The 27,911-nt window shown below is 45.8% G+C and overlaps 1 long non-coding RNA gene across 1 annotated transcript in view; it reads right to left on the minus strand.

The window, feature by feature from the left end:
• Nucleotides 1-27,911, minus strand: part of LOC146859563 (uncharacterized) — a 112,920-nt gene that overhangs the window by 71,676 nt on the left and 13,333 nt on the right. The window contains exon 2 of the long non-coding RNA XR_014979036.1: nucleotides 22,489-22,506. This is a non-coding gene — a long non-coding RNA (uncharacterized LOC146859563). The remainder of the gene's footprint in view (nucleotides 1-22,488; nucleotides 22,507-27,911) is intronic.

Below are 27,911 nucleotides of genomic sequence, written 5' to 3' on the forward strand. Positions count from 1 at the left end.
TTACAACGTAAGCAATTGCGCAGTCAGCTGCCTGGTCCCGACGAGAAAGAGGTGTTAGATCATCTGGCGCGTAGGTGGATTGGTTTCCCTTCACTCTATAATGTGGAATCAGTTGTTAACGTTTTCCACCAATGGGATGCCCCAACACAGAGGTATGTCTTTGACAAAATGTGTGAATTCCTCTGTGAGGAATTGGAGGATAATGGTTCAAACCCAAACCCACAGGAATTGTGTCGAGTGCGATTTGATTTTGGAACAGGTACAATTGTGGTTCCCAATGTAGATAAAGCAGTTGCGACTTTACTGTCCTTCAGAAATGGCGGTTGTCAGCAATCATTGTTCGAACAGGAATTCCCTGTGGGGAAAAAGGGAAAAGCACGACATTACCCTATGAGAGAAGTCCCTCCAGTATGGAAGGAAGCCGTTGCGGCTGATGCCGCTCGAGGTATTGTTGCTGCTCCAGCACATTTTCAGCGTGTTTGGGTACATGTCCCATGGAAGCGTTCTGAGGTGCTAGCGCTTAAGCAGACATTGCCTGACCCCCGTAAAAACCCTACAGGATATTATAAGGAGTTATCACAAACTGCAGAATCGTGTGTCATGAATCTGGCTGACATAGATATGTTGTTTGGGAATGTGGTTCCACAGCCTTTATGGGGATCCCTTCGTAATGTAGATCACGCTGCAGAATTGGGTAACACATGGGCTAATATTATTGCTGCAGATGCTGGACAAGTTGGTGGCGCGAAGCCTGACCCTTTAGTAGCAGACCTCCCTGGTAGAATTATTAGCTACATGAAAACTTTAATGCCCGCGATGCGCGTAAATTGGGATAAACTATCCGCATGTAAGCAGAAGAAAGATGAGACAGTGTCTGATTTCTTTACCAGGTTTGAAGAAACGTTTATCGACCACAGTGGTCAAGACATGAGTACTGAAGGTGGCCAACGGTTATTTGTGGATAAATTTGTACAGAATCTACTTCCCGAGTTGTGTAAGAAATTAAAAGATTCCGAAAGTTCTTGGGCTGTTTCCTCTTCAGCGCAAATACTGGCTACTGCACAGTATTATAAAAATAGAGATAAAGATGAGAAGGATAGAACAGATAAGAAAACGAAAGAACTGAAAACAAAGGTCCTTTTGCAGCAGGCCTATCCGCCACGTGGAGGACAGAATAATTATAGGCAAACCCAAGGTATCTATCAGCAGCCCCAACAGTTCCAGAATAATCAGCAAATGAATGGGTATTATCAACCACGAATCCCTGTAGGTCCCAACCAATGTTCATATTGCAAAGAGGAAGGTCATTTCAAGTATAGTTGTCCTAAATTAATGCAGCGTACTAGTAATGCGTATGGCGCAAGAGGTAGAGGTGGTCAGCAAGCTCCTAGAGGTAGGGGGCGTGGAAATGTTCCCCAGAACGCGCGTCCTCTTCCGCCTCAAAATACCATAAATAGCTTTGACCAGCAAGCCAATGCAACTGGTAATACAGCTCAGTACTACAATAATGATTATTATGCAGAGGACGACAATGTGGAAGGTAATGATTACTAGGACAGCCGTAGACAGAGAGAGGGAGTTATTTCAGTGCCAGTGGATCAGAGTGGGCCATATGTTAAAGTGACTACAGCGGGTGTAACAGAGCTCTTTTTGCTGGACACTGGTGCTGCAAAGAGTTCAATTATGCATTCAAAACTCCCTGGCGCGCCTTTGTCTGGCGAAATGAATGTTTCAGTAGGTTTTTCTGGCGCCCCAGTTAGGAACCCGATTTCTAGTCCTATGTCACTTTCTGTTGGACCTTGTGAGCTAAAAGCACCCCTCATCCTAACAACAGGTTGTGGTGAGAATTTGTTAGGGTTGGACTTGTTAAAAAGATTGCATGCAACGCTATATTGTTCTCCCTCGGGAGTACAACTTACATTAGGTAAGGAAGTGATTTCCCCAATGTATTTGTCTAAGAATGCAATGCCACCTGAATTGTCATCCCTACCGGATGTCCTTTGGGCTACTGGTCCCAATGATGTGGGTCTCCTGGAAATACCGCCATACGTGGTCACTTTAAAGGCCAATGTCAGATTGCCACGCATTCCCCAGTATAAGATCTCCAATGAAGGTCAGAAAGCGTTGTTAGCAATTGTCAGCGATTTGGTTAAAAAGGGTGTAATTGAAGAGACAAGAGGCAACGTTTGCAGTAGTCCTGTTTTACCTGTCTTAAAACGAACGGACCCTTCACAGCCACCTGTTTACAGATTTGTGATTGATCTTAGAGAGGTTAATAAGATTGTTGTGCCACAGGTTCCAGTTGTCCCTGATATAACTGCCTTGTTAACTATGATTCCAGCCTCCGCTGCATGGTTCTCAGTGATCGATCTAAAGAATGCTTTCTTTAGCATCCCAATTGCAGAGGAGAGCAGAGACATTTTTGGCTTCAGTTTAGGAGGTCGAAGCTTCCGCTTTAAACGCGCTCCCCAGGGCTACTGTGAAAGTCCATCAATATACAGTCAAGCTTTAAAAGCGCAGCTTGATGCACTTGTTTTACCTAGTGGCGCTATCCTCATTCAGTACGTTGACGATTTGCTAATCGCCGCGGATACTGAAAGGATTTGCAAAGAAGCTACATTGTCATTGTTGCGTCATTTGTCTGCCTTCCATCACAAAGTGTCCCTCTCAAAAATGCAATATTGTCAACAAGAAGTGACCTACTTAGGTCATCTCTTATCGAAGGAGGGAAGGAAACTGACCCCAGAAAGAATTCAAGCCATTGCACAGTTGAGTGTGCCAAGAACACAGAGAGAAGTGCGTGCTTTCTTGGGCATTACTTCATACTGTAGGCACTGGATACCAAATTTTTCTTTGCTGGCAAAACCTTTGTTAGCACTAACATGTAAAGACACACCGAATCCTATCCCATGGTCTGAAGAGTGTCAGAAAAGTTTTTGGGAATTGCGTAATGCATTATGTTCAGCTCCTGTGTTGGGTACCCCTGACTACAGCAAGCCTTTTACATTGTATGTTCATGAAAAAGATGGTTGCGCATTATCAGTGTTAACACAGCCTTTTGGCGACAGACCGCGTCCATGCGCATATTTTTCGTCAACCTTGGACCCGGTAGCTAGGGCATTGCCAAGTTGTTTGAGAGCTACAGCTGCAGCAGCTATGTCTATTCGACAGTCTGCTGGACTGGTAATGGATAATACATTGATTGTTATGGTTCCACATGATGTGGACACATTGTTAAACAGGACCAAGACACAGCACTTAACTAGTGCGCGATTGTCAGGATATGAGTTGACACTGTTAGCAAATCACATACACATAAAGAGATGCAACGCGTTGAATCCAGCTACACTATTGCCGATTCCAGCAGACCTAGATGAGATTGAGCAACATGATTGTCTGTTCAGAACAGAAGAAGAGACGAAAGGGAGAGTGGATCTCAAAGATACTCCCCTGACTGAGTGTGATGGTACTTTATGGGTGGATGGTTCGTGTTTCAAGCTTCCGAATGGTGATACGACTGCTGCATATGCTATCACGACTTTGCACACGATTGTTGAAACTGCACGTGTGCCACAAAATTCGTCTCAAGCAGCAGAATTGATTGCCCTTACAAGAGCATGCGTCTTGTCTGAAGGAATGAAAGTGAACATATATACTGACAGCCAGTACGCCTTTGGCGTGGCTCATAGTTTTGGACGATTGTGGAAAGAACGTGGGTTCCTGACTTCGCATGGAGCTAAGATTCAGAATGGCAAGTTGGTGAATGATCTCCTTGAGTCACTGACCCTACCGTTACAAGTTGCGATTATGAAATGCAGTGCGCACAAGAAAATCACTGATGATGTTGGTCGTGGTAATGCGTTTGCTGACAAAATCGCGAAATAAACAGCAAAAGATGTGAAGACTCGAATGTATGTTGCAGGCCCTGCAAGATGGATTGGTGATGTTGGAATGTGTGAAAACACGATAGAGAGTGTGAAGTCCCTTCAAGCTGAAGCCACAGAGAAAGAGTTGAGCAAGTGGAGAGAAAGTACGGGTAAATTGGATGAGAATGGCTGTTGGATTGATTTGTCAGAACATCGGCGATGGTTGTTACCTGATGCATATGTGCTTCCAGTGGTTACTATGGCACATGGAATGGCACATATCAGTATGAAAGGAATCTGTAAGTTGTTGGCTCCAGTATGGCAGAACGCTGGAATTCCCAAGTGTGCAGAGAATGTGGTCAAGAATTGTATGGTATGTTTGAAGTACAACCCTGGTAGGGGAACCCCAACTCCAGCTGGTCATTTTGCGCCTCCATCATATCCATTTGAAGTTTTGCAGCTAGATTTTATCCACATGGAAAGGTGCAACAACTTGAAATATGTATTGGTTGTTGTTTGCGTTTTTCAAAATGGATAGAAGCATATCCCCTTAAAGACAACACTGCTTTATCCACAGCCAAAGCCCTTGTGAAAGAGTTCTTCCCTAGGTTTGGAATGCCAAGAATGGTGTGGAGTGATAATGGGAGTGAATTTGTGGGTCGAGTGATGAAGAATGTGTGTGAGGGGTTAGGGATCAAGCAAAAGTTTCACGCTGCAAATCACCCCCAATCAGCTGGATTAGTAGAGCGCTACAATGGCACTCTAAAACTCAAACTAGCCAAAATCCAGGCGAGCTCCGGTCTTAAATGGCCTGACGCTCTGCCTTTAGCACTCCTATCCACCAGAATGACCGTGCATTCACGAGTGGGACTTAGCCCATATGAAATAATTTTTGGCCGCCCGGCCAATGTATGGGGTCTGCCAAGACCGACGAAATTCAGCGAAATCGAACATCCAGTACTGCTTGATTATTTGTACGAATTGACGGCTAAATTGCGTGTTTTACACCAACAGGTGCATGATACTCTCCCCCAGGCCTCTGAAGCTTCAGGACACCCTATCGACCCTGGCACGTGGGTTCTCGTGAAGAACTTCCAGCGAAAGAGCAACGATGAGCCCCGTTGGATTGGCCCTCACCTCGTACTTCTATCGACAAGATCAGCGGTTCGAGTAAAAGGGAAAAAGAATTGGATTCACGGCGCCCACTGTAAACGGATCCCTTTGCCTCTACCATACGACCAGTGGGTCCAGGAGGGTATCGCTGATTCTGAAACAGACACTGTACCCCGTTTTGTACCGTTTAGTGATGCACGCGTAAGAGGCACAACTTCAGAACAAGAGAGTGACGATATTTTGCAAGAAGCTGTGCCACCGTCAATTCGATTGGACACCACAGAGCCTGAACTCTTGTTTCAAGACCAGTCAGTACCTGGCAGAAACCGCTACGACTTGAGACCAAGGCCTATGGACAAATAAAATTTCCTTTCCCTTACTATTTTTTGATATTATAGCTCTCCCATCTGAAGAACTTTTTGATTTTTTGTTTTTCGAACCACCATCCGGGTTCAGCCGCAGGGTCGCGGTGCCAAGACTTTGGGGTACAGGCCGAAGATGTTAGGTCAACGGTTCTGGTTGGTCTAGGGCGTTCCCTGGACCGACAGGCGTACTCCTTAGCAGAAGATACTCACCCGCCGCGAGCGGCACGATGAGAGGATGGAGTTTTTCAAGATGGAGAGACTCTCTGAGGAAATGAACTTTAAAGCAAAAATATGTAAAATAATGAAGAGCAAACGTTTTGTATTATTATGTCTGTTTATACTATGTAGTATGATAGTGTTTACCGTAGGATTTGTATTCTTCTCCTCTCAAGAGCCCATTGCACCCACTGTACAGCCTATACCTCCTCCTACTGTCTCCTCACACTCTTTCCACCCTCTGCCTGAACACGAACAAGCTAGACAATCAGAGTTTGTAAACAACTCGTTTATTCAGCTCCTTCACCAGCACCAACTAGTCATGAATACAACCAATTGCTGGGTGTGTGGTTTAATGCCACATACCATTAACAAGGGTATTCCTTATCTAGTGCTGCCGTTTAGTTACAATGGATCGTCATGGGCATTCCAGACCATGTTTCTTTTTGCATTAGATGCCTACTCCCCGCGACAACCGCTTTCCATCAGACCTAGCACAAATAATAAGGCTTTAATGAAAGGAGTTGCCGATATGAGCAGAGATATCGACGCATACTCATCTATACCCAAGGATGAATTGAGAGCTTATGTAGGGTGGAACGCGACAGGGTATAGTATTAGTCTGGGTGAAAGACAGCGAAAAATGTCATCCCCAATCTGGGTCGTACCCCACATAGGTCGGTTCTGTTTACAAGGTAATGGTCAGAATCCAAGAGCTCAACTGGGGAGAAGTGACTGTACTGAAACGTACACTTTTCCATCACAGTTTTCCCCTGCGTTTTTGGCTGCCAAGGGTACATATTTTGTCTGCAATGACCGAGCATATACATGGTTGCCCCCTGATTTCTCGGGCACATGTTATATTGCAAATTTGCTACCGCCAACATTTACTGCTGCCTCTGACTATCACAAGACCAGAGTTGTGAGAGGCGTGATTAGTAAGGAGGATACTGCCGGTCAGGAAGCGGGAGACTTCTTTTTGGGTTTCCTGCCGTTTTGGGGACCGATGGTCAATAGTAGGAAACTGAGACAACTGACTCGTGTGGTTGAATCCACTGTTAATGTTACGGCTGGTGCCCTTGGTAATTTGACAGCTGAGCTCCAAGCGGATCGCCTCATGACTTTGCAGAACCGCATGGTTCTAGACGTTATACTTGCAGACCGCGGTGGGGTGTGTAAGGTTATCCAATCTAGCTGTTGGATTTTCATACCAGATAACGCTCCAACAGTTTATCAAGCCATCATCAAACTGCATAGAATATCTGAATCCATACACGTGGATAAAGGAGATTGGTCACTAATGGGGTGGTTCTGGGAACTGATATCTGCCTGGGGTTGGAAGATTCTGATGGTCATTGGACTGATCTTAGCCATTCTTTTCCTGTTCTGTCTGTGCATACAGTGTGCTCCTGCGATATGTGGCCTCTGTGCTACATTATGTGTAAGAAACCTGTATCGAGGGACGAGCTAAGTAATAGGATGATGCTACAGCAACATCTCCATGACTTCGTGAATATTGACCTAGACTCGGACTGATGTGAGTATAGTTATTGCCTATGTAAGGGCAAAAGGAGGGTCTGTGGTACTTTGAAATTTGGGACCGCGTGGGAGGCAGGGCCCTACCCCTGTCTATTCGGGTATTAGCGAACCGCGAATGGTCAATGCGGTATGTACAAGTGCTTTGTATAACGTTTTAGCTATAAATGCACTATGTATACGATATGATACAGTAACTACGTGGGTTCCATCTTAGAGCGGTGGCCATCTTATGGTTGCCCTCACATAGGTTACACATTCCGAACAAATACGGGCCTTTAGAACACATGTGCCTTCCTTTGACTTCTCTGTGACCTGTGCAGCTTGGCTCCGCTGCCCCAGGTCAGTCCGGTCTCACGAGCTCCCCGTCCTACGGCCACCTGTGATTAGCATCAGGGTTTGACACACCATAAAGCCTTTTCATCCCACACAAGCCTCCGGCTAATCTCTTTCACACCTGACTCTTCCTGCTTTATGGCTTGTTTTCCAAACAGGAGATGCCCGTGTTTATTGGGGCCTATTGATATCTGATGTGGGATCTGAGCCTTGCTGGGTAAATAATTGTGGGCTGGCTTAACTGGAATGTGGGATGGTCATCATGACTCTGCCTTTTCGTTTTTAATGTATACATGTGAATGACCATACCATAAAACAAGGAATGTGTGCCTGAAGCATGATATTTTGTATTTAAGGAGAAGCCCGTTTCTGTAACTTTAAGCAGTCTCCTGAGAAGGGTAAGTTACTTACCTGTAATCCTAGTTCTCTTCCAGGGGTATCCTCATCAATAGTCATAAGCACTGAATATTCCCGCCCATGTGCGGGGACCCCGGAAATAATAAAATTATATATGTAAAAACACATATATATATACAGCTCTGTATATGTATAAACATATATCATTTTTTCCAAGCAAATGCAGCTCCCATAAAAGGCTAGGCAATGTAAATATATACATCTAATAACACACATATATATATATATATATAAAGGTATAATAATACACCTAAATCTCTTTTTTTTTTTTTTTTTTTTTTTTTTTAATGAGGTAAACACTCATGAGAAAGCAAAAAATAAAGAGAACAAAGTGTGGAAACACACAGATGTACAACACATTGCCAGCCTGCAGGCTGCATTGCAATACAATACCATAGAGACTAAAAAGCCCTGTATAGGTAAAAACTGGCACCGTGCCTTTAAGGCAGCCCTGACTTCCACATCCCATCATGCCTCAGGGGTGACAGTTAGGTCAGTTGTTCTTTGCGGGACCGTAGTCCTAAACACAAAGATATATCCTTTCCATAATGAATAATACATTTCTTCTCATTTGCCTGGGGAGGTGGGTGGGTTGCTTATGACTTTGATGAGGATACCCCTGGAAGAGAACTAGGATTACAGGTAAGTAACTTACCCTTCTCTTCCAGGGGATTCTCATCAATAGTCATAAGCACTGAATAGAGTAGCAAGCTCCCCTTCCACCAGCAGGCAAATGAAACTAAGGTTGTATCACCCATGGAGAAAGAGAATCATGAAAATGATTATGTTTGGAACAGATTCCTCAAGGAGGCTTGTCCTACTTGAGTGTCTGCTCTGGTGTCCGAATCCAGACAATAATGCCTGGTAAAAGTGTGGACAGACCTCCAAGTGGCTGCCTTGCAGATCTCGGAGAGTGGGACATTATTGAGAAAAGCCGCGGTAGCCGCTTTTCCTCTTGTCGAATGCGCTTTAGGGCGCGCCCCCAATGGTTTCTGAGCCAGTTGGTAGGCCAATGTAATACTCGAAACAATCCACCTAGCAATGGAACGTTTGGATGCAGCAAAGCCCATACGGACAACCCCATAGTTCACAAACAATTGGTCAGATTTCCTGACATTCTTAGTCCTATCTAGGTAGAATTTTAGGACCCTTCTGACATCCAGAGAATGCAACGCCCTCTCTGCCGGAGAGGAGGGGTTGGGAAAAAAGGTTGGTAAGGAGATGGCTTGGTTTACATGAAATTCCGATACCACCTTGGGTAGGAACGAAGGATGAGTTCTCATCACCACCCTATTTAGATGAAAAATAGTGTAGGGTTCTTTAGAACAGAGGGCCTGTATCTCACTGACCCTCCGTGCTGAAGTGATGGCTATTAAAAATGCTGTCTTCCATGTGAGGTGCTGTGGGGTAGCCTTATGAATAGGCTCGAAAGGCGAACCCATGAGCTTTGACAGAACCAAGTTTAGCTCCCAGGAAGGAGAGGGAGGTCTAACAGGGGGATAGACTTTCTTAAGTCCTTGCAAGAAATCCTTCACTACCTGCACTTTAAAAAATGACTGCTGTGAAGGCGAACGCCTGTATGCTGTTATGGCTGCTAGGTGAACCTTTATGGATGAAAATTTCAACCCTGCCCTTGCTAAATGTAGAAGATAGGGCAAAATTACATCCTCCTGGCATTTAGTGGGATCATAATGATGCTGAGCACACCATATATAAAATCTTTTCCACTTACAGAAGTAGGAGTGTCTTGTCGAGGGCCTCCTGGCTTCCTTCAGTATGGACATACACTCTTGAGGGAGGTTCAGATGGCCATACTGGAGGACTTCAGGAGCCATGCTGTTAAGCTCAGCGAGGGAAGGCTGGGATGGTAAATCTTCCCCTGCATCTTGGATAACAAGTCCGGCCTGCACGGCAGCCGCTTGTGGGGGCGGATCGACATGTGTAGGAGATCCGTGTACCACCACTGCCTCGGCCAGTCCGGTGCTATGAGTATCATCTTGGCAGATGAATTCTGTAGCTTGGTCACCACCTTGGGAATTAGTGGGAGAGGCGGAAAAGCGTACACAAATGTCATTGACCAATTGATCAAAAGGGCTTTCCCTAGGGATCCTGGTCGATGGTATCTTGAGGCGAAGCCTCGGCATTTTGTGTTTTGCTCGTCCGCGAAGAGGTCCACTTGCGGGCGCCCCCATTCCCCGAAGATGTCTTCTAACACTTCGTCGTTGATTACCCAGTCCTCTGGCTCTTGAAAATGCCGACTGAGCAAGTCTGCTTGCACGTTGAGTTCTCCTGGTAGGTGCACCGCTTTCAATGAGATGTTCCTTGCTAGGATCCAGTGCCACAGGGACTGAGCTTCCAGCGAGAGCGTTCTGGATCGAGTACCCCCCTGCTTGTTCAGGTAGTACATTGTGGTGGTATTGTCCGTCTGCACTAGAATGGTACTCGTCGTTATCGCAGGTAGGAACGCTTTGAGGGCTAGGTGGACTGCCCTGAGCTCCAGCATGTTGATGTGGTATAACTGCTCGCTGCTGGACCACCGTCCTTGAGTTTGCAGAGTCCCAAAATGCGCACCCCATCCCTGAAGGGATGCGTCGGTGATTAAGGTCTGAATTGGTGGCTCTTGATGGAAGGGGATCCCCACTTGCAGATTCCTTGGCTTCAGCCACCACTTGATTGACTGTTTGGCTGCAGAGGAGATGCAAACCTTTTCTTCCCACAGGGATTTCCTTTGATCCCATTTGTCCTCGAGATCTTGCTGGAGAGGACGCATCCTTAGCCTGGCATTGGGCACTAGGAAGATGCAGGATGCCATGGCTCCTAGTAGAGATGAGATTTGCCTTGCCGACGACAGATTGTTGGTTATAATCTGTCTGCCTTTTAGCATAATGGATGACTGTCTTTCCTCCGAAGGAAACACTTTTCCTACTACGGAGTCTATAGTTGCACCCAGGTAGTGGATCCTCTGCGTTGGTGAAAAATTGGACTTTTTGACATTCACTCTGAGACCCAACCTGCGACATAAGTTCAGGCATAGCGACAGCTGTGACCGCACATTCTGTGGTGATGAGCCCTTTATTAGCCAGTCGTCTAGGTAGGGATAGACGAAGACTCCTGCGCGCCTCAGAGCAGCCGCTACTACTGCCACGCATTTTGTGAATACTCGAGGAGCTGACTTCAGGCCAAATGGGAGGACTTTGAACTGATAGTGAGAGTTGCCTACCACAAACCTGAGAAATTTTCGATGATTCCTTAGGATGGGAATATGGAAATATGCATCCTGAAGGTCCAGTGAACACATCCAATCGCCCATCCGGAGAAGAGGATATATTTGGTGGAGCGCCAGCATGCGAAATTTTTCCTTTCTTATGTGCTTGTTCAGTATCCGTAGGTCTAAAATGGGTCTGAACTCCACCTTTACACTCCTCTTTTGGATGAGAAAGTATCTGGAGTAAACTCCCTTTCCTCTCTGGTTTATGGGCACTTTCTCTATTGCAGATTTGAGAAGTAGCGTCGCTACCTCTTCTCTGAGCTGCTTTAGATGCTGGGATGACTTGACAGGAGGAATCGATGGGGGGTGACTTCTGAAACGAAGCGAGTACCCATGACGCAGTATATTGAGTACCCACTTGTCCTTTGTGATGGACTGCCACTCTGGAAGATGATGCGCAACACTTCCTCCCACCGGAGCGGTGGACAGCATCGGAGGAAGCGGCTTCTCATTGCTTCCCCGGAGCTTTGTTTCCAGCATTAGACTGCCTGTTGTTACCTCGTCCCCTGGATGGCTTGCGGGACTGGTATTGCTGTTTCTTTTGACCTTGCTGGTCCTGGTTCTTTTGCCAATGAGGGGTTTGAACCCTCTGTTGGTAATTGCGCCTGTCATTTCCCTTGCGGCGTCGAAACTCTTTTCTCTTTTCAAGTCCGACTGCTTTCATGGTCTCCAGCTCTGCTTTCATACGAGCCATTTCTTCGTCTGCATGGGACCCAAAAAGAGAACTACCGGAGAAAGGCAGATTTAAAATTCTTGCCTGTGCTTCCGGTTTCAAAGCCGTCAATCTAAGCCAGGATGATCTTCTGGCTGTGACTCCATGTGCATATTCATGCGCTGCCAGTGTTGCCCCATCCGCCGCTGCACTTATGATCTGGTTAGAAACCAGACTCCCCTCATGCAAAATCTCTTCAAAGTCCCGTCTGTCCTCTGATGGAACTTTGTCAATGAACCTCTGAAGAGAGTCCCATAGTGACCTATCATAGCGCCCCAGAAGCGCCGAGGCACTCGCCACCTTTAAGCTTGAGGATGCTGAGCCGCAAACTTTCCTCCCCCAGGAGTCTTGCGTTTTACTGTCCTTATCTGGTGGTACCGTTGAAGATCCAGCTACTGCATGCGTCTTCCTGGCAGCGGCGGTGATGACAGAGTCCGGTGGAGGATCTGATTTAAGGAATAGCGGATCCTCCGGAGCTGGACGGTACTTTTTTAGAATTCTCGCCGGCGCCGTTTTGGTGGTTGCTGGCGTGAGAAAGATATCCATAACCGGTTGTAGCAAACCGGGGACTAATGGCAATAACGGGCGTGACACTGTGCGTTCATGAAGAGTTTCAAAAATTATGGATGCAGTGGTCTCCTGAACCGGCATAGGGATATTTAATTTTGTAGCTCCTCTACACAACACTTCTTGAAATGTAGAAATATCATCTACCGGAGATACCCGAGAGGGTGGCGTCTCCGAGAGTGTCGGTGAATAATCCCTTTTGGATGATCTGGAAGAAGGGGAGGTAGAAGGGGTCCTACGGCGCCTTCTCTCTGATCTGGTCGACTCTCTTCTGAGGGAGGAAGACCTGGATCGCCTTCTTGGTGCTCGAGAGTGACTTCGGGATTCTCTTTCTCGAGATCTTGGTCTGATCGGTGTCGCTGGGAATACCACGCCCTTTATTCTTGTTAGCGATGCCTTTATTGCGTCTGGCATAGCAGGGTCCTGAGGCATCTCCCTTACGGGACTTTGAGGCACAGCATTGTCCTCCTCCTGCGAACTTTCTCTTGCAGGAACTGGAGATTGATGCACAAGCTCTGGTGATTCTGATCTTGAACCTGAGCCCTCTGATCCTGAAGGCGAGATAGAAATGAGACGCGGTGACTCAGGAGCTGTATATATCAGTCTATGAGGAGATTTTCGCCTTGAGACTGGTCGAATCGTGAGGCGAACATGCGACACCTCCTGCGTACCTTCAACAGAGGGCTGCCTCGACGGAGATAGGCCTATCCCCGGAGATCTATGACTCGAATCTTCAAGGCTCCGAGCTTCTTGTCTCGACGTCGAGATTATCTTCGACGGAGGCTTCATGTACCTCACCAAAGCTTTGGAGACCTGTGAGGACGGAGGCACCTGCCTCGACGTCGACTCCGACGGAGGCCTTTGCCTCGACGTCGACTCCGACGGAGGCCTCTGCCTCGACGTCGACTCCGACGGAGGCCTCTGCCTCGACGTCGACTCCGACGGAGGCTCCTGCCTCGACGTCGGCCCTGACGGAGGCGTCTGCCTCGACGTCACTCCTGACGGAGACTTTTGTCTCGACGTCGAATGCTCCGACGACGTCGAAAGCCTCTTCGCCGTCGAACGATGTTTCCTCGACGGCGATCTTGATCTTGACGGCGATCTTGGTCTCGACGTCGACTGTGGAGATCGTCTACGTACTTCTCGCGACGTCGAATGATGTCTCGCCGACCTCGACGTCGAACGATGTCCTTCTTTCGACGACGAACGATATCTCTGTGCAGATGTCGATCGATCTTCTCTCGACGTCGACAGATGCTTCTTCGACGTTGAACTATGGCGCCGAGTCCTCGACGCCGAGCTTTTAGACGCCGTCGACGTCGAACGCATCCGCTTCGACGCTGAATCTAAAGTCGACGACGATTTTCTCTTTGCAGCATGACTTCCCCTTGACTCCTCACCTCTCAGCGACGATCCCGCCGCTGGAGTCTTCGACGCCGAGCCCGACGTCGATGGAGAGCAAACAGGGACCAACTGCTTCGACGTCGACCGTTCTGCTAGGCCATACAGCCTAATCCTCTCCCTCTCCTTTAAAGTCCTTTTGGAAAGGTCTTCACAATGACGACATGTTGCTGGAGAGTGAGAGTCCGGCAGACAGATAATACACACCTCATGTGTGTCTGACGCAGCCTTCTTTTTTCCACAAGATGGGCATGGAACAAATAAAGAAGGCATTTTTCTGACAAAACTGCAAAAAAATTAGTCAGAAAAACACAGGATACTGACTTCCTCACAGAAGTTGTAAGAAGAAGCCCAAAAAATCTTAAAGTTGTAATAATTCTTGACTAAAGAGTCAAAAAAAGAAGAGAGCTGAATTCCAGGGTCCTGACTGAAGGAGCCGGAAAGAACAACTGACCTAACTGTCACCCCTGAGGCATGATGGGATGTGGAAGTCAGGGCTGCCTTAAAGGCACGGTGCCAGTTTTTACCTATACAGGGCTTTTTAGTCTCTATGGTATTGTATTGCAATGCAGCCTGCAGGCTGGCAATGTGTTGTACATCTGTGTGTTTCCACACTTTGTTCTCTTTATTTTTTGCTTTCTCATGAGTGTTTACCTCATTAAAAAAAAAAAAAAAAAAAAAAAAAAAAGAGATTTAGGTGTATTATTATACCTTTATATATATATATATATATATATATATGTGTGTTATTAGATGTATATATTTACATTGCCTAGCCTTTTATGGGAGCTGCATTTGCTTGGAAAAAATGATATATGTTTATACATATACAGAGCTGTATATATATGTGTTTTTACATATATAATTTTATTATTTCCGGGGTCCCCGCACATGGGCGGGAATATTCAGTGCTTATGACTATTGATGAGGATCCCCTGGAAGAGAACATACATGCTGTTGTACTTCTCGGATACCTGTAATTGGTCTGCAGCCAATAAACTGGTCTTTAACTTCACCCAGAAGACTCTGTGTTTCTGTAGGTCTGAAACAGGAAGAACCCGAAGTCTTAGGGTGTGTTCCCCTGCACCGCTGGGCTTTAAATTCCCAGTACTTCAGGAGAACAGATGTTTCCGGTGTCAGCAGGTGGAAGAGGGATCCTGGTTGCATGTCTGTTTTACATGCCCAATGGTAAGAACGTTTTGGGAGAAAATTTGTGTTGAGCTGAGCTACGGCCTGCAGAGAAGGGTGGAACCGGAGGCTGAGTTAGCACTCTTTGGTTTATTAAAAATGAGACAAACCCAGCCAATAGCAAGAGGGGAGGAAATGTTTTTAGCAATTTCTTCCTTGGTGGCACGCTCTCGGATCCTCTAGAAATGGAAGACAATTAAAGTTCCAACATTTCTAGATTGGTATACAAAATTGAGTTGAGTAAGAAGGGTTTATGCGAAAAGGATTGGAGCAAGTAAAAGATATATCTCCGTATGGAAGCATATGGACAAGATAAAAAAAAACCTCCAAGGGCGAATACACATAACAAGCTTTTTAGTAACCTATCTAAGTACGTGTGCACTTTGAAAAGTATCATCTAGAAGATAAGTCAATGTATTAGATCGAAGTATTCATAATGTATTAGAGATGAAGTAAGGAAAATTTAGAGATTTTGCGCGCTGCACTTGCACTTCATTATTTAAGAAAAATCTTGCAATGTAATAGTGTTTGCTAGAAGAATATTTTTATTAATGGCATCGATTGTAGAATTATGAAATCTGTTGTGTGTATAAGTATCCTTTTTACTCTGCTCAATATTTTTTTTAATAAAAAACAAAAAAGAAAGTTGGAAAGAACAGGCACCTCAGATGTCGGACTGCTAAGGCCCGAGAACGCTGGCTTAACTTGGAGGACACTGTCCAAAGTGCCATCTAGGCACATGCTGGTTAAACCTTGACCCCACCATCATGTCAGGGGTTAAAGAGTACGGTGTTTAACACCAAACATGAAAGAAATCAGCAGCGTCATCATGGAGCTGGACATACAGGCAATGCCAGCCTATGAGCGTTTTCCTTTCTTGCTCCCTATCTCTGGAACAAGCTGCCGCCTCATCTCCTTTCCATGGTGGACCATCAGCGTTTCTGTAAAGAACTGAAAACATGGTTGTTTGACCAAAATTAATGTTATTGGTTTTGTCTCCCGGCTCTGGAGTTTCTGCAAGCGCCTTGAGACCTAGCAGTGATATGCGCGCTATACAAGATTCTTTGACTTGACTTGACTATGTTATCCTATGGACCTCCAGTCCCTTGCAATAGAATTACGTTCAGAATGCTACTACAGGGCAATAAATGCTTGCACATATATTTCCACACATATAATATAATGCACCGTGACTCCTAGGCAATAGGAGGCCTACCTTAGTGGGGACTGACATATATTAAATGCAGTGAGGTACCCTGTCACACATGTTATGTGTAGGGTCGAACTCAAGCAGGCAAGCTGCTTGTGCAGGGCTGACATGGCAGGCCTACAGCCTTTGGTTTTCCTCGGGTAACTCAAGGTGGCACAATAAGTGCTGCAACCCTGGTGTCTCTTTTACATCCCAGCCCTGGGTACCACTCTGACCATGTACTAGGGCCTTACAGGGGTGTAAAAACGCTTGCCAAGTGGGACTACCAATCCACATTTACAGTTTAAGGGAACGAGCACTGGTGCGTGGGCCTGATTAGCCTGACCTATCACACTCACAGATCAATTACCACAGCATCTAGCAGCAAAACGTAGGGGAATAACCATCCAAAAAGGCACTTTACAACAATGTCATTTTGAGATTCCCTAATAGCGATTTCTACAGATTCACTATTTGGAAATAGGAAAGCCAAACGTTCGTACATATAGACACTAGAACAGTCTCCTTGATTTTCGGAAACAAACATCTTTAGATCAAACAAGCATTGCATTAGTTCCTGGAGCTTGGGTTTTCTACCTGGTTTATTCAGGGAGGATCCCCTGGAGATGTAATTTCTTTGGATTTTCTCAAGACAGTCCTTGCTGCTGCTGGTCCTACATATCTCCTGCTTCTTGTAATGTGCCGGCTTCAATATGTGTATGTGTTGCATTACTGAGAGGTTGGTGTATTTGTTTGCATCAAGTTGTGAATATACTATGTATATACTAAGGTATTTCCTCATGTTGTGAGGGCTGGGACAGAGTAGGGTTGAGGATGTGATGAGAAGATTACTTTCTGTATCTCTATCATTCTGATGAGCCTTCCTTGTCTCAGTATTTATAAAATGAGGTGTGTGTCCCCCCCCCAGACAAAGGCGGACTGGAAGGGGAAACAGGAAGCAACACAAGCAGTTCCCAGACACTGCAAGAAACCCCCCAGCATGCCAGGATCAGATTGTTGTATTTTTCTAAAAAACAAAAATGTATACCAAGAGGAGCCAAAACTACATGGTACCACCTAACAAAGTGTCCTGTCTTCTATTCATCCACACCAGCGGCAGGTACACAGTAGAGAGTAAGACCCTACCCAGTAAGGTGGGATCCACAAAATGGTATATTGTGGTCTCTCCGCAGCCAGGGGAGTGCAGGGCAAAGCCTTCACTGACCGACAATACCGCGGATGATGGAGCGCAACGCTGTGTATGGTGCATTGCACGGCACAAACTGGACGACAATGAACCTTGAAGTGAGGCGCCTGTAGATACTTTCTCGTGGGTTCCTGGTTCCAGGTTTTGAGGAACATGCACTGGATATGAACCGTTGAGAAGTGACTTTTGTGTGGAGCACGGGATCGTGGTGTATTAAATCTACCTGAATTTACGCCGAGATTGCTGTAATAAGAAGGCTTACACATTGGCCCCTGAACGCTCAAATTAGTCATCAGGATTTAAAGTTGAATCTACTGTATTTCTAGATTCTGATACCTTTTGATTTTACATTTAGAAGATCTCTGAGATTCCCAGTGGATCACATCTCTTGCTCTGATGAAGCCTTTGTAAGGTGAAACGCGTTGGTTGAGACGTTTTAAAAAACGCAATAAAGAAAAGTACTACACCAAAAACTTAGACCTACAAGCATTTGTCCTATATTGAGTGTGGTCATCCACAAATGTTTCTGTTGGCTCTCTCTTTTGTGTGAAAATCGATTTAAATTGCCCCTTTAAGTCTGTACCATCCAACAGAGCCCGCCTTGCTGTGCTTTTTAGAATGCAAAAAGAACTATTAATGGACTGGAATGCAGAACAATGTCATACATTCACCCCAGTACAGAGATCTGGGCCTAAATCCATCGTTTTTTTGCTCACCATGACATTCCAGTTTGAACCCAGCCATATGCAAATCAGTCTTGACCCTGTGCCCAATGGGAACAGTCCAGCCTGAACTTCCAGGGCAGGTTCTCCCTGGACTGGAAACAAGCATCCTAGGACCGGTTTCACGGTTTCATCCCTAAACAGCCAGGCTAGCTTGACTCCAGTGGCATGGAGATCACGGGACCCACGTCTGGGCATACCCGTCCCACTCGGGGTGACAAATGCAAAAAGAACAAATGAAGGACAGAATGCAGAACAATGTCATACATTCACCCCAGTACAGAGATCTGGACCTATATCCATTGTTTTTTTGATCACCATGCCATTGCAGTTTGGACCCAGCCATATACAAATCAGTCTTTACCCTGTATTGTCCAGCATTCCATCCATCAAGTGTTTCTTTTGCATATGTCGCCCTAAGTGGGATGTGTATACCCAGATGTAGGTCCCGTGCTCACTACACCACTGGATTCAAGCTAGCCTGGCTGATGAAGGGTGATGCCCTGAAACCGGTCCCAGGATGCTTGTTTCCGGTCCATGGAGGACCTGGCTTGGCAGTTCAGGCTGGACTGTACCCACAAGGAACAGGGTCAAGACTGATTTACATATAGCTGGGTCCAAACTGTGGTGGTGTGGAGAGCAAAAGAATAATGGATTTAACCCAGATCCTTGTGACTGGGGTGAATATTTGCATTGTCCAGCATTCCATCCATCAATTGTTTCTTTTGCATATGTCGCCCTAAGTGGGAAGGGTATGCTCAGACGTGGGCCCTGTGCTTACTACACCACTCAAGCTAGCCTGGCTGATGAAGGGTGATGATTTCTGAAACCGGTCCCACGATGCTTGTTTCTGGTCTAGGCAGGACCAAGCTTGGCAGTCCGGGCTGGACTGTTCCCGGAAGGAACAGGGTCAAGACTGATTTGCATATGGATGGGTCCAAACTGGGGTGGTGTGGTGAGCAAAAGAATGATGGATTTAACCCAGATCCTTGTAACTGGGGGTGAATATTTACATTATCCAGCATTCCGTCCATCAAGTGTTTCTTTTGCATATGTCACCCTAGTGGGAAGGGTATGCCCAGACTTGGGTCCCGTGCTCACTACACCACTCGATTCAAGCTAGCCTGGCTGATAAAGGGGGATGCCCTGAAACCAGTCCAAGGATGCTTGTTTCTGTTCCAGGGAGGACCTGGCTTGGCAGTTCGGGCTGGACTGTTCCCACAAAGAACAGGGTCAAGACTGATTTGCATACGGCTGGGTTCAAACTAGGGTGGTGAGGTGAGCAAAAGAATGATGGATTTAACCCAGATTCTTGTGACTGGGAGGAATGTTTGCATTGTCCAGCATTCCATCCATCAAGTGTTTCTTTTGCATGTGCTTTTTAGAATGGCACTAAACAGACTGGCAGCAATCTCACTTCTTTCACAGCAACAAGCAGAGGTGGCCGTTGGACTGCCCTACTATCTCATGCTTTCACCATTTGCTTATGAACCTATGTCATTATATTTTAAATTCTCTAGAGGATTTCTTTCACTTGTCACATGGGCACTGCCCATGGTGCCACCCACATTTTTGTTATGGCACAATACAACTGTATTTACTTTGTAATCCCATGAATTTCTAATGTAACTATTTCTCAAGTGATCTCTGAAGCATATTTTCACTTTTTCTGATGAAGCCTTTGCTTTTTGCTGCATCCTAATTAACCGGGATCTCGAAGGAATACAAGGCAGCTCTCTCGTTTTACAGTCACGGAGGTATGCTTTCACAGTACACCTCTAGGATGGACTCAGGGTCTGCAGACAAAGTACCTGCTTATCAGGGAAACACTCACAGTGCCTGCAGGGATTGGACAAAATGTCCTTGCCAAGGCTTGTCAGTGATGGAAATTCAATGAGTGGACTTCTGAGGTACCCAGTCATAGTTGGATGAAAATGGTCCTATTTCCCAGAAATGCCACTGGTGTGTTTACCTCTGGTCTGCTGATGTTTACCTATTGAGGCCTTTCCTCTGTCGGTGTGATAGAGGTGCAAGATCACACAGTGCTAGAGAATATATGACTGCTCCGCAAACTCTAGGTTGAACCCTTCACTTTAAAAATAAAACCATCATAATCATAAAAGGATAAAAGCAATAAGTAAAAGGGAACAACTGATTTTAATATTTACAGCCATTGAGCTACAATCCTTGTCAGGATGAGCCACACAAGTCATTAAATTAGCCTGTGTTTACCCAGTGGTAGCTTAGCCCAATGCATTCAGCCTTCACGTAGAAGCAATGTATATAGTGGTAGATTTATGGAAAGGTAATGCAGCACAGCAAGTCCCCTTGCTGGGCTGTGTTACCGGAAAAGGGCAGGAAGGTGCCCTGTTTAACACAATACGGCGATTTCCTGCTTTTTCCCCAGCACCGGTGCCCAAAAGGCTGCCTAAGATGCCTAGCGCCAACGCAGGCAACCTTGCACCATGGTGAAAGGGTACGTGCGTTGCATGCAGGAATGTTTTTGTGAAGAAAGGGACACCTTCCTGCACAAAAACAATCCACTCAGGCATATTCTTCTTTCCATGTGTGCTGCAGGAAGTAACAAGCAGAAATAAAGATATTTCTCCTCGTTACGCGTCCCCTGGGAAGGCGAACCATTTTGGCGCACTCCCAGGTCTATCAGTAATGGTAATTCTGGGAATGCATCAAAATCTATGGGCATCCATGCAACGCCCATGGAACGCTTCCCTGGGCCACAGTAGAGCAATGCAGCGCAATGCACTGCGTTACTCCTAATTTATCAAGCCACTCAGGGCCCCGCAAAGTAGCCTTGCATGGCTTGAGTATCTGCATTTTAGGGTTGCATCGCCATGCATAACATTGCGTGGTCAAAGCGTGATGCAAACCCTTGATAATACGCTCCTGTGGGCCCGATTCATAGAACTAACTTAAGACAAAATCCTAAACTTACTACCATTTTGGTATTCACAGAAGGCACTTACTCATTTTGGTATTCACAGAAGTTAGAAGTCCTAACTTTAGGACTCCTAAATGCCTTCTGTGAATATCGAAAGTCTTAAAGTTAGGATTCTTCTCAGTTTAGGAGTAGTAAAATTAGGAGTTCTAACTTCTGTGAATACCAAAATGAGTAAGTGCCTTCTGTGAATACTAAAATGGTAGTAAATTCCTTAGAGAGCAAACATGACATTTCTACCCACTCCCAGGCAAAAGCTATTGCTTATTAAATGCAATAAGGTAACCTAATGCTATCACATGAGAGAGGTAGGCCTTCTAGTAGTAATAATGGATCTCAAATCCAACTTTTTCTATACACTGCACCCTGTTTTAAGGGCTGTATAGGGCCAACCCTATAGTTGCCTTATATGTAGTAAAAAAGAAGGTTTAGACCTGGCAAAGGGGTTATCATGCGAAGTCGAATTGGTAGTTTTTAGCTGCACACAAGCTGCAGTGGCAGGCCTGACACATGCTTTACTGGGCTACCTAAGTGGGTGGCACAATAGGTGCCGCAGGCCCAATCGTAGCATTTAATTTAGAGGCCTTGGGTGAATGTATTACCACTATACTAGGGACTTATAAGTAAATTAAAAGTGCCAATTGGATATAAGCCACTTTTACTCGGTTTAGGGGAGTGAGCAGTGGTAAAGTGCACTGAGTCCGAAGGGCAACAAAATGAATTCCAGCAGACAAGGAGGAGTGAATGCGAAGGGTTTGGGGGGCAGACCACCCTTAGCCTGACAGGTCTTACAAAACCTGAGTGCTATCTCTGCATTAAGAGGTATTGATGGAATATTATTGATTATACCTTGACTTAGATATTAGCTTATACTCACCAGAAGGCCACCCTGGAGGATAAACAGAGTATATGCAAGATACACAGATGAGGAACAAGAGAGGATCAAAAGAAGAGCAGAACAGGAGCAGAAGTTGAGTGAAGATGTACAAGAGACGCAGCAGAAGAGCAGGAGAGGAGCAGCAGAAAGGCAGCAAAGGAGAGAAGAAGTCGGAGAAGAACATATGAGCAGAGAAGATGCAGAAGAGGTGCAGTGTTAGTAATAATCATTTTCTAATGCAGGATAACAGAATTTAGGTTATACGTTCGTTTCCAGCAAATAAAGCCCTGTGACTATATAAAACGATCCTTTCACCGATTGCAATATAAAATAATAGTTTCTGAAAAAAGATGCAAATGACACCTGAAACAATCGCACAAGTTATTCCAGTAATACAATGGACCTGAATTGATATTGTGGCAGCCAAACCTCAAATGTCAGCATTTAAGAAAAGATGGTAACTTTAAAACAGGAGCATGGAAATGGTGGTGTCCCTACTCGGGCCTAAATGTGACCACAAGATAAAATAAGAGGGATTGAGGGTTCACTCACCGCTGCTGGAATTCCACCCTAGGAGTAGAAATAAGAGGAGAGAGTTTCAGAAAAGACCATCATATCACACAGAGTACAGCATCTGCTTTGGAGGACGGTGACCCCTTACAGGGAGGCAAACTCAGGATCAGCCACCTTTATGGCTAACCATAGACAGCCTTACACCCACCCACACACATCTCTTCTGCCCTGGCCCCCAGAGGCCTCCGCGGAGGTACTGGTGCTCACTTCTACTTGTCTTATCTCTGTTTTAGCATCTGAGGGTGCAGTAATAGGTATTTAAATCCCTGGTAGAGGCTCTGCAGCGCCTGCCATCTTGACTTAAAGACAGGCAGTGCAGGGTGAGAAATATAAGCTACTAATGTGCTCCATGGACAGCGCATCAACAGGAGTGCAAGGGCCCGTGAGGTGGTGCATTTCTTTGACCGGAGTTTTATATAGCGCAAACTTGACCCGAAGGTATCAGGTATCAGAGCGCTTTATCTTTCATTCCTCAGGCCCTCACTACCTTCGGCCTAGGTTTGTCGCTATGTACCACGCCGTACTCTCAGATCATCTAACGCAAATCTACTAAACCCCCCCCCCACCTTAAGATGTGTCTCAAAAGGGGGAAAATCAATTGCAATGATTGGGTCCAAGGCCTGGAACCCACTCCCCAGCAACCTTTGCTTCATCCAATCAGAAACTCTTTTCAGGAAGACCCTGAAAACCTGGATTTTTATGGCCCCTGATGCACTATGCAGAGCACTCATCTAAACCATTTCTCCAGCCACAGTCACCATGTCTGTCAAGTGATCCGCTTAGCGCCATGATGCTCCTGGGAGTGATAACTGCGCTCTACAAACAGCTTTTAACATAACATAACATAACATGAGCACCAGTTGCGGTACATAAGGATACATTCATTTATATTAGGCATGGGGAGATTACGGATTTGCCTAGAATCACAGTATGTTGAGCGTCATAGCCGAGACTCAAACACGGTTTTCCAGCTTCGAGGTCGAACGCATTTGGTAATGTGTGCCTGTGGTTTCTGCCTTGATCCAGTGTCTGGAAGTTTCCAATAGTGTTTGTTAGGAGTTTCGAGATACAAGGGTTCTCGGGCTCTGCATCATGTGTTGGAACAAGTGTAGGAATGCCCCTGCTTCGTTTAAAGAACATTTTTATTGTTTCTACATAGTTGAGAGATGTTGTGTCATGTCACGTCATGTCATGCTATGCTATGCCATGTCATGTCATGATTTGTCATGTCATCTTATGCTATGTCATGTCAAGTCAAGTCATGCTATGTTATGGTATGGTATGTCATGCTATGTTATGCCACGTCATGTCATGCTATGCTATGCCATGTCATGCCATGATTTGGCATGTCATGTCATCTTATGCTATGTCATGTCAAGTCAAGTCATGCTATGTTATGGTATGGTATGTCATGCTATGTTATGTCACATCATGTCATGCTATGCTATGCCATGTCATGCCATGATTTGGCATGTCATGTCATCTTATGCTATGTCATGTCAAGTCAAGTCATGCTATGTTATGGTATGGTATGTCATGATATGTCATGCTATGTTATGCCACGTCATGTCATGCTATGTTTTGCCGTGTCATTTTATCTCATCTTATGCTATGTCACGCCATGATATGTCATGTTATGCTATGTTATGCCATGTCATGTTATTTCATATCATGCTATGTTATGTGGCTTTGTAGAGGGCACTATCACCTGGCAGAGTATCCTGGTGCTGATCTACACTGACCCTATATGAAGGCATGATTCAAGTATAACATTGCATTGCACAATGTTCATACTACATTGGTCTAAGCGGAGTGTGTCCATCCTACACTGAGACCCCAATGAGTCCCCCAGAGACCCCACATTCTCTCGACTGTCACACACGGATCCATGCCCCTCGTCCATCCTCCACAAGATTATAAAGCCGGCTTGCGGACCTACAAACAGGTAATTGTGGCAGCTAAACAAAAATACTTCGCCGCACAGATCACAGAATCTAAAAACTCAGTTAAAGAACTGTTTAAGACGGTCGTCACGCTGGCCTCGCCCAAGCCAGTGATAGTCCAACCTAGCCAAGTGCTCTGTGAAGAATTGGCGAAATTCTTCCTGTCCAAGGTGGAAGCTATCTTCACGGTATTCAGCAAAGTAAGCATGGGCAACATGGGTACGATCAGTGAGATTCCCACGTCAAATGGGGCTTATTGCCCGATGTTTGATACATTTTTGTCAGTATCTCCCTGTGACACACAAAAGATCCTCATGGAGGTTTATTCTGGATCTCCGTATGATCCCTGCCCCGCAAGGTGGCTAAACTGGCCCCGGGTCCTATAGCGGATCTTTTAACGGTAATATTTAATTCAATGTTTGAATCAGGACATTTGCCTAGACAGTGGAAACTGCCATCTATTTTGCCCCTTTTAAAAAAAAAAAACCTTTCCACTAAGGACCCAAATAGTTTTCATCCAATTTCCAGACTCCCCTTACCAGAGAAACTGGTCGAGAAAATTATGAATAGACAACTTAGTCACTTCCTGGATGAGACACAAGTGCTTGACCCCACTCAATATGGCTTTAGGCCGGGGCACAGCACGGAGTCTGCACTTATTAAAGCCACGGAAGAGATCAAGGAAGCTGTGGATCAGGGAGGTAGGGCAGCACTGATCTTGTTGGACTTGTCCGCGGCTTTCGACACGGTTCACCACACGTTACTGCTGAGCCGCCTAAATTCGTGTGGTATTCGTGGGAAAGCATGGGACCTTTTAAGATCTTTCCTGGCGGACAGAAAACAAATTGTGGCCCTGGGGGACTTCCAGTCTAAACCTTTTACATCACCTTGTGGGGTCCCTCAGGGATCATCCCTTAGCCCAACCCTTTTTAACATTTATGTCAGTGCTCTGGCCCCTGTTATAGATGCCTTCGGTTTTGGCCTCACTTCCTATGCGGATGATACACAAATTGTGGTATCTCTGACACCAGGTGGAGAGGCTGGTACGGAAAGCCGTTTTCGGGAGTGCATGTTAGCAGTGGGCAGTTGGATGGCTAAGAATTGCCTTAAGTTGAATTCGCACAAAACGGAGGTGATACTGTTTGGCAACAGCACTAATTTCTGGACTCCCGCCCGGTGGCCCGACTCAATGGGCACTCTCCCAGTCCCAACCAGAAAGGTAAAAAACTTGGGCATAATACTTGATGACAGACTTACTTTAGAGCCTCAAGTGTACGCGGTAATATCCAAAATGATGTATGTCATCAGACCGTTGAGGAAAGTGCTGCCCTCGCTGCCTTGGGAAAGCAGGCAAACGGTGGTCAGAGCTCTTGTGATGGCCAGAATTGACTATTGCAATCGACTTTACCTCAATGCACACCAAAGAGTGTTAAATAAACTGCAGATATTTCAGACTGTGGCAGTTAGACTGCTCACAGGCTCCTCAAGATGTTCCTCTGTCTCTAATGAGAGGAAAGCTCTACATTGGCTTCCAGTCAAAAGCCGAGTACGCTTCAAGGCTCTTTGCCTGGCATTTAAGGCTTTACACGGCATGGGTCCAGATTTACTAAAGCTTAGACTACGTTGGTATGTCCCGGAAAGAACCTTGCGGTCTAAAGAAGCCAAGTTGGCTCGGGTGCCATATATAAAGAAAGCCCGATGGGGAGGCAAAAGTTTTATTTACGGTGCAGCAAAAGCATGGAACGAGTTGTCTCTCCATCTCAGGTCCATGACGGATCATTGGTCTTTTCGTAAAGAACTAAAGACGTGGCTCTTCTCTCAATGAGTAAACGCCCTTTCCACTCTCCAGTAGTCTCAGAGGAAGTAGATAGCTCCAGGACACCTCCGGGAATTTGACGCGCTCTATAACATAACATAACATAACCGAGTCCAGAGTAACTCCGCCAGGGACCCCACATGCCCTTGCCTGTCACACACTGATCTATGTCCCTCGTCCATCCTCCACTGAGTCCAGAGTAACTCCCCCTGGGACCCCACATGCCCTTGCCTGTCACACACGGATCCATGCCCCTCGTCCATCCTCCACTGAGTCGAGAGTAACTCCCCCGGGGACCCCACATGCCCTTGCCTGTCAAACACTGATCTATGTCCCTCGTCCATCCTATGCTGAGACCAGACTAACCCCCGCAGGGACCCCACATTCTCTCTGCTATCACAGATTGATCTGTGCTCCCTGCCCATTCGATCATAGTTGCATGTTTGGGGAGTGTGGAACCTTTCATTTCCGTCCAGTGTCTCTTTTGGGGAGTAGGAAGCTCCTCCCCAACAGGGGTTGTCCATGACTTGAACCTTCCCAATCGCTCATCAGTTCATGCAGACATACATTTGGAAGATTCACTAAAGGAATTCCATGGACTTGCAATAGAAATGCGCCTATTTGGGACCCGTGTCTTTGATTTGAGGGCACTGCCAGCCCACGTGCAACCAATTCTTGTTATGTGCCTTGCATCGTGGGTAGATGTGGGAAATGAGTGCAGTTCAAATGAGGAACAGTGCAATTTGTATAAATATTGAATTTGGATGAGGCAAGCCCTGGGAACAATGGCCAGGTCGTGAGGTGCTAGTCTGGCCTCCACCCCTTCATTATCCTCAGCTGGCTCAATGTCCTGCTCCCATGTTTGTCTAAGGTTATTGAATTGGTCTGATATGCTGACCTTGACAGAGCAGTAAACGCATGATATAGCATGGCTTCCTATTGTTTCCATTGTCAGCTCATCCTCTAGAGAGTTAAACTCTACACGTGATTTGGCATGAGTTCCTAGTGTTTTTATTTTCCCCTTAACTCTAGAGAGTTAAACTCTATAAGTGATGTGGCACGGCTTCGAGGTGTTTCCATTGTCACCTGGGTCTCTAGAGAGTTAAACTCTACAAGTGATATGACCTGATTTCCAGGTGTTTCCATGTTTCCTAGTGTTTCCATTGTCACCTCAGCTTTTAAAGAGTTAAACTCTTGAAGTGATACAGCATGGTGTGTTAGTCTTCCTCTATCACCTGGACTTCTAGAGAGTTAAACCCTACAAGTGATACAGCATGTTTTCCAGGTGTTTACATTGTCACATTGGCCTCTGGAGAGTTAAACTCTACACATTATGTGGCGAGGTTTCCAGGTGTTTCCATTGTCACCTGGGCCTTTAGCGAGTTAAATTCTACAAATAATGTGGCGGGGTTTCCAGGTGTTTCCATTGTCACATTGGCCTATAGAGAGTTAAACTCTACAAGTTACAGAGCATGGTTTTCACTTGGCCTCTAGAAAGTTAAAATCTACAAGAGATACCGCATGGTTTCCACTGGCCTCTAGGGAGTTAAACTCTACAAATTATACGGCGTGGTTTCCTCGTGTTTCACTGTCACCTGGGTCTCTAGAGAGTTAAACTCTACAAGTGATATGGCATGGTTTCC

The sequence above is a fragment of the Triturus cristatus genome, chromosome 3_1 (assembly GCF_964204655.1).
Source record: "Triturus cristatus chromosome 3_1, aTriCri1.1, whole genome shotgun sequence".
Lineage (NCBI taxonomy): Eukaryota > Metazoa > Chordata > Amphibia > Caudata > Salamandridae > Triturus > Triturus cristatus.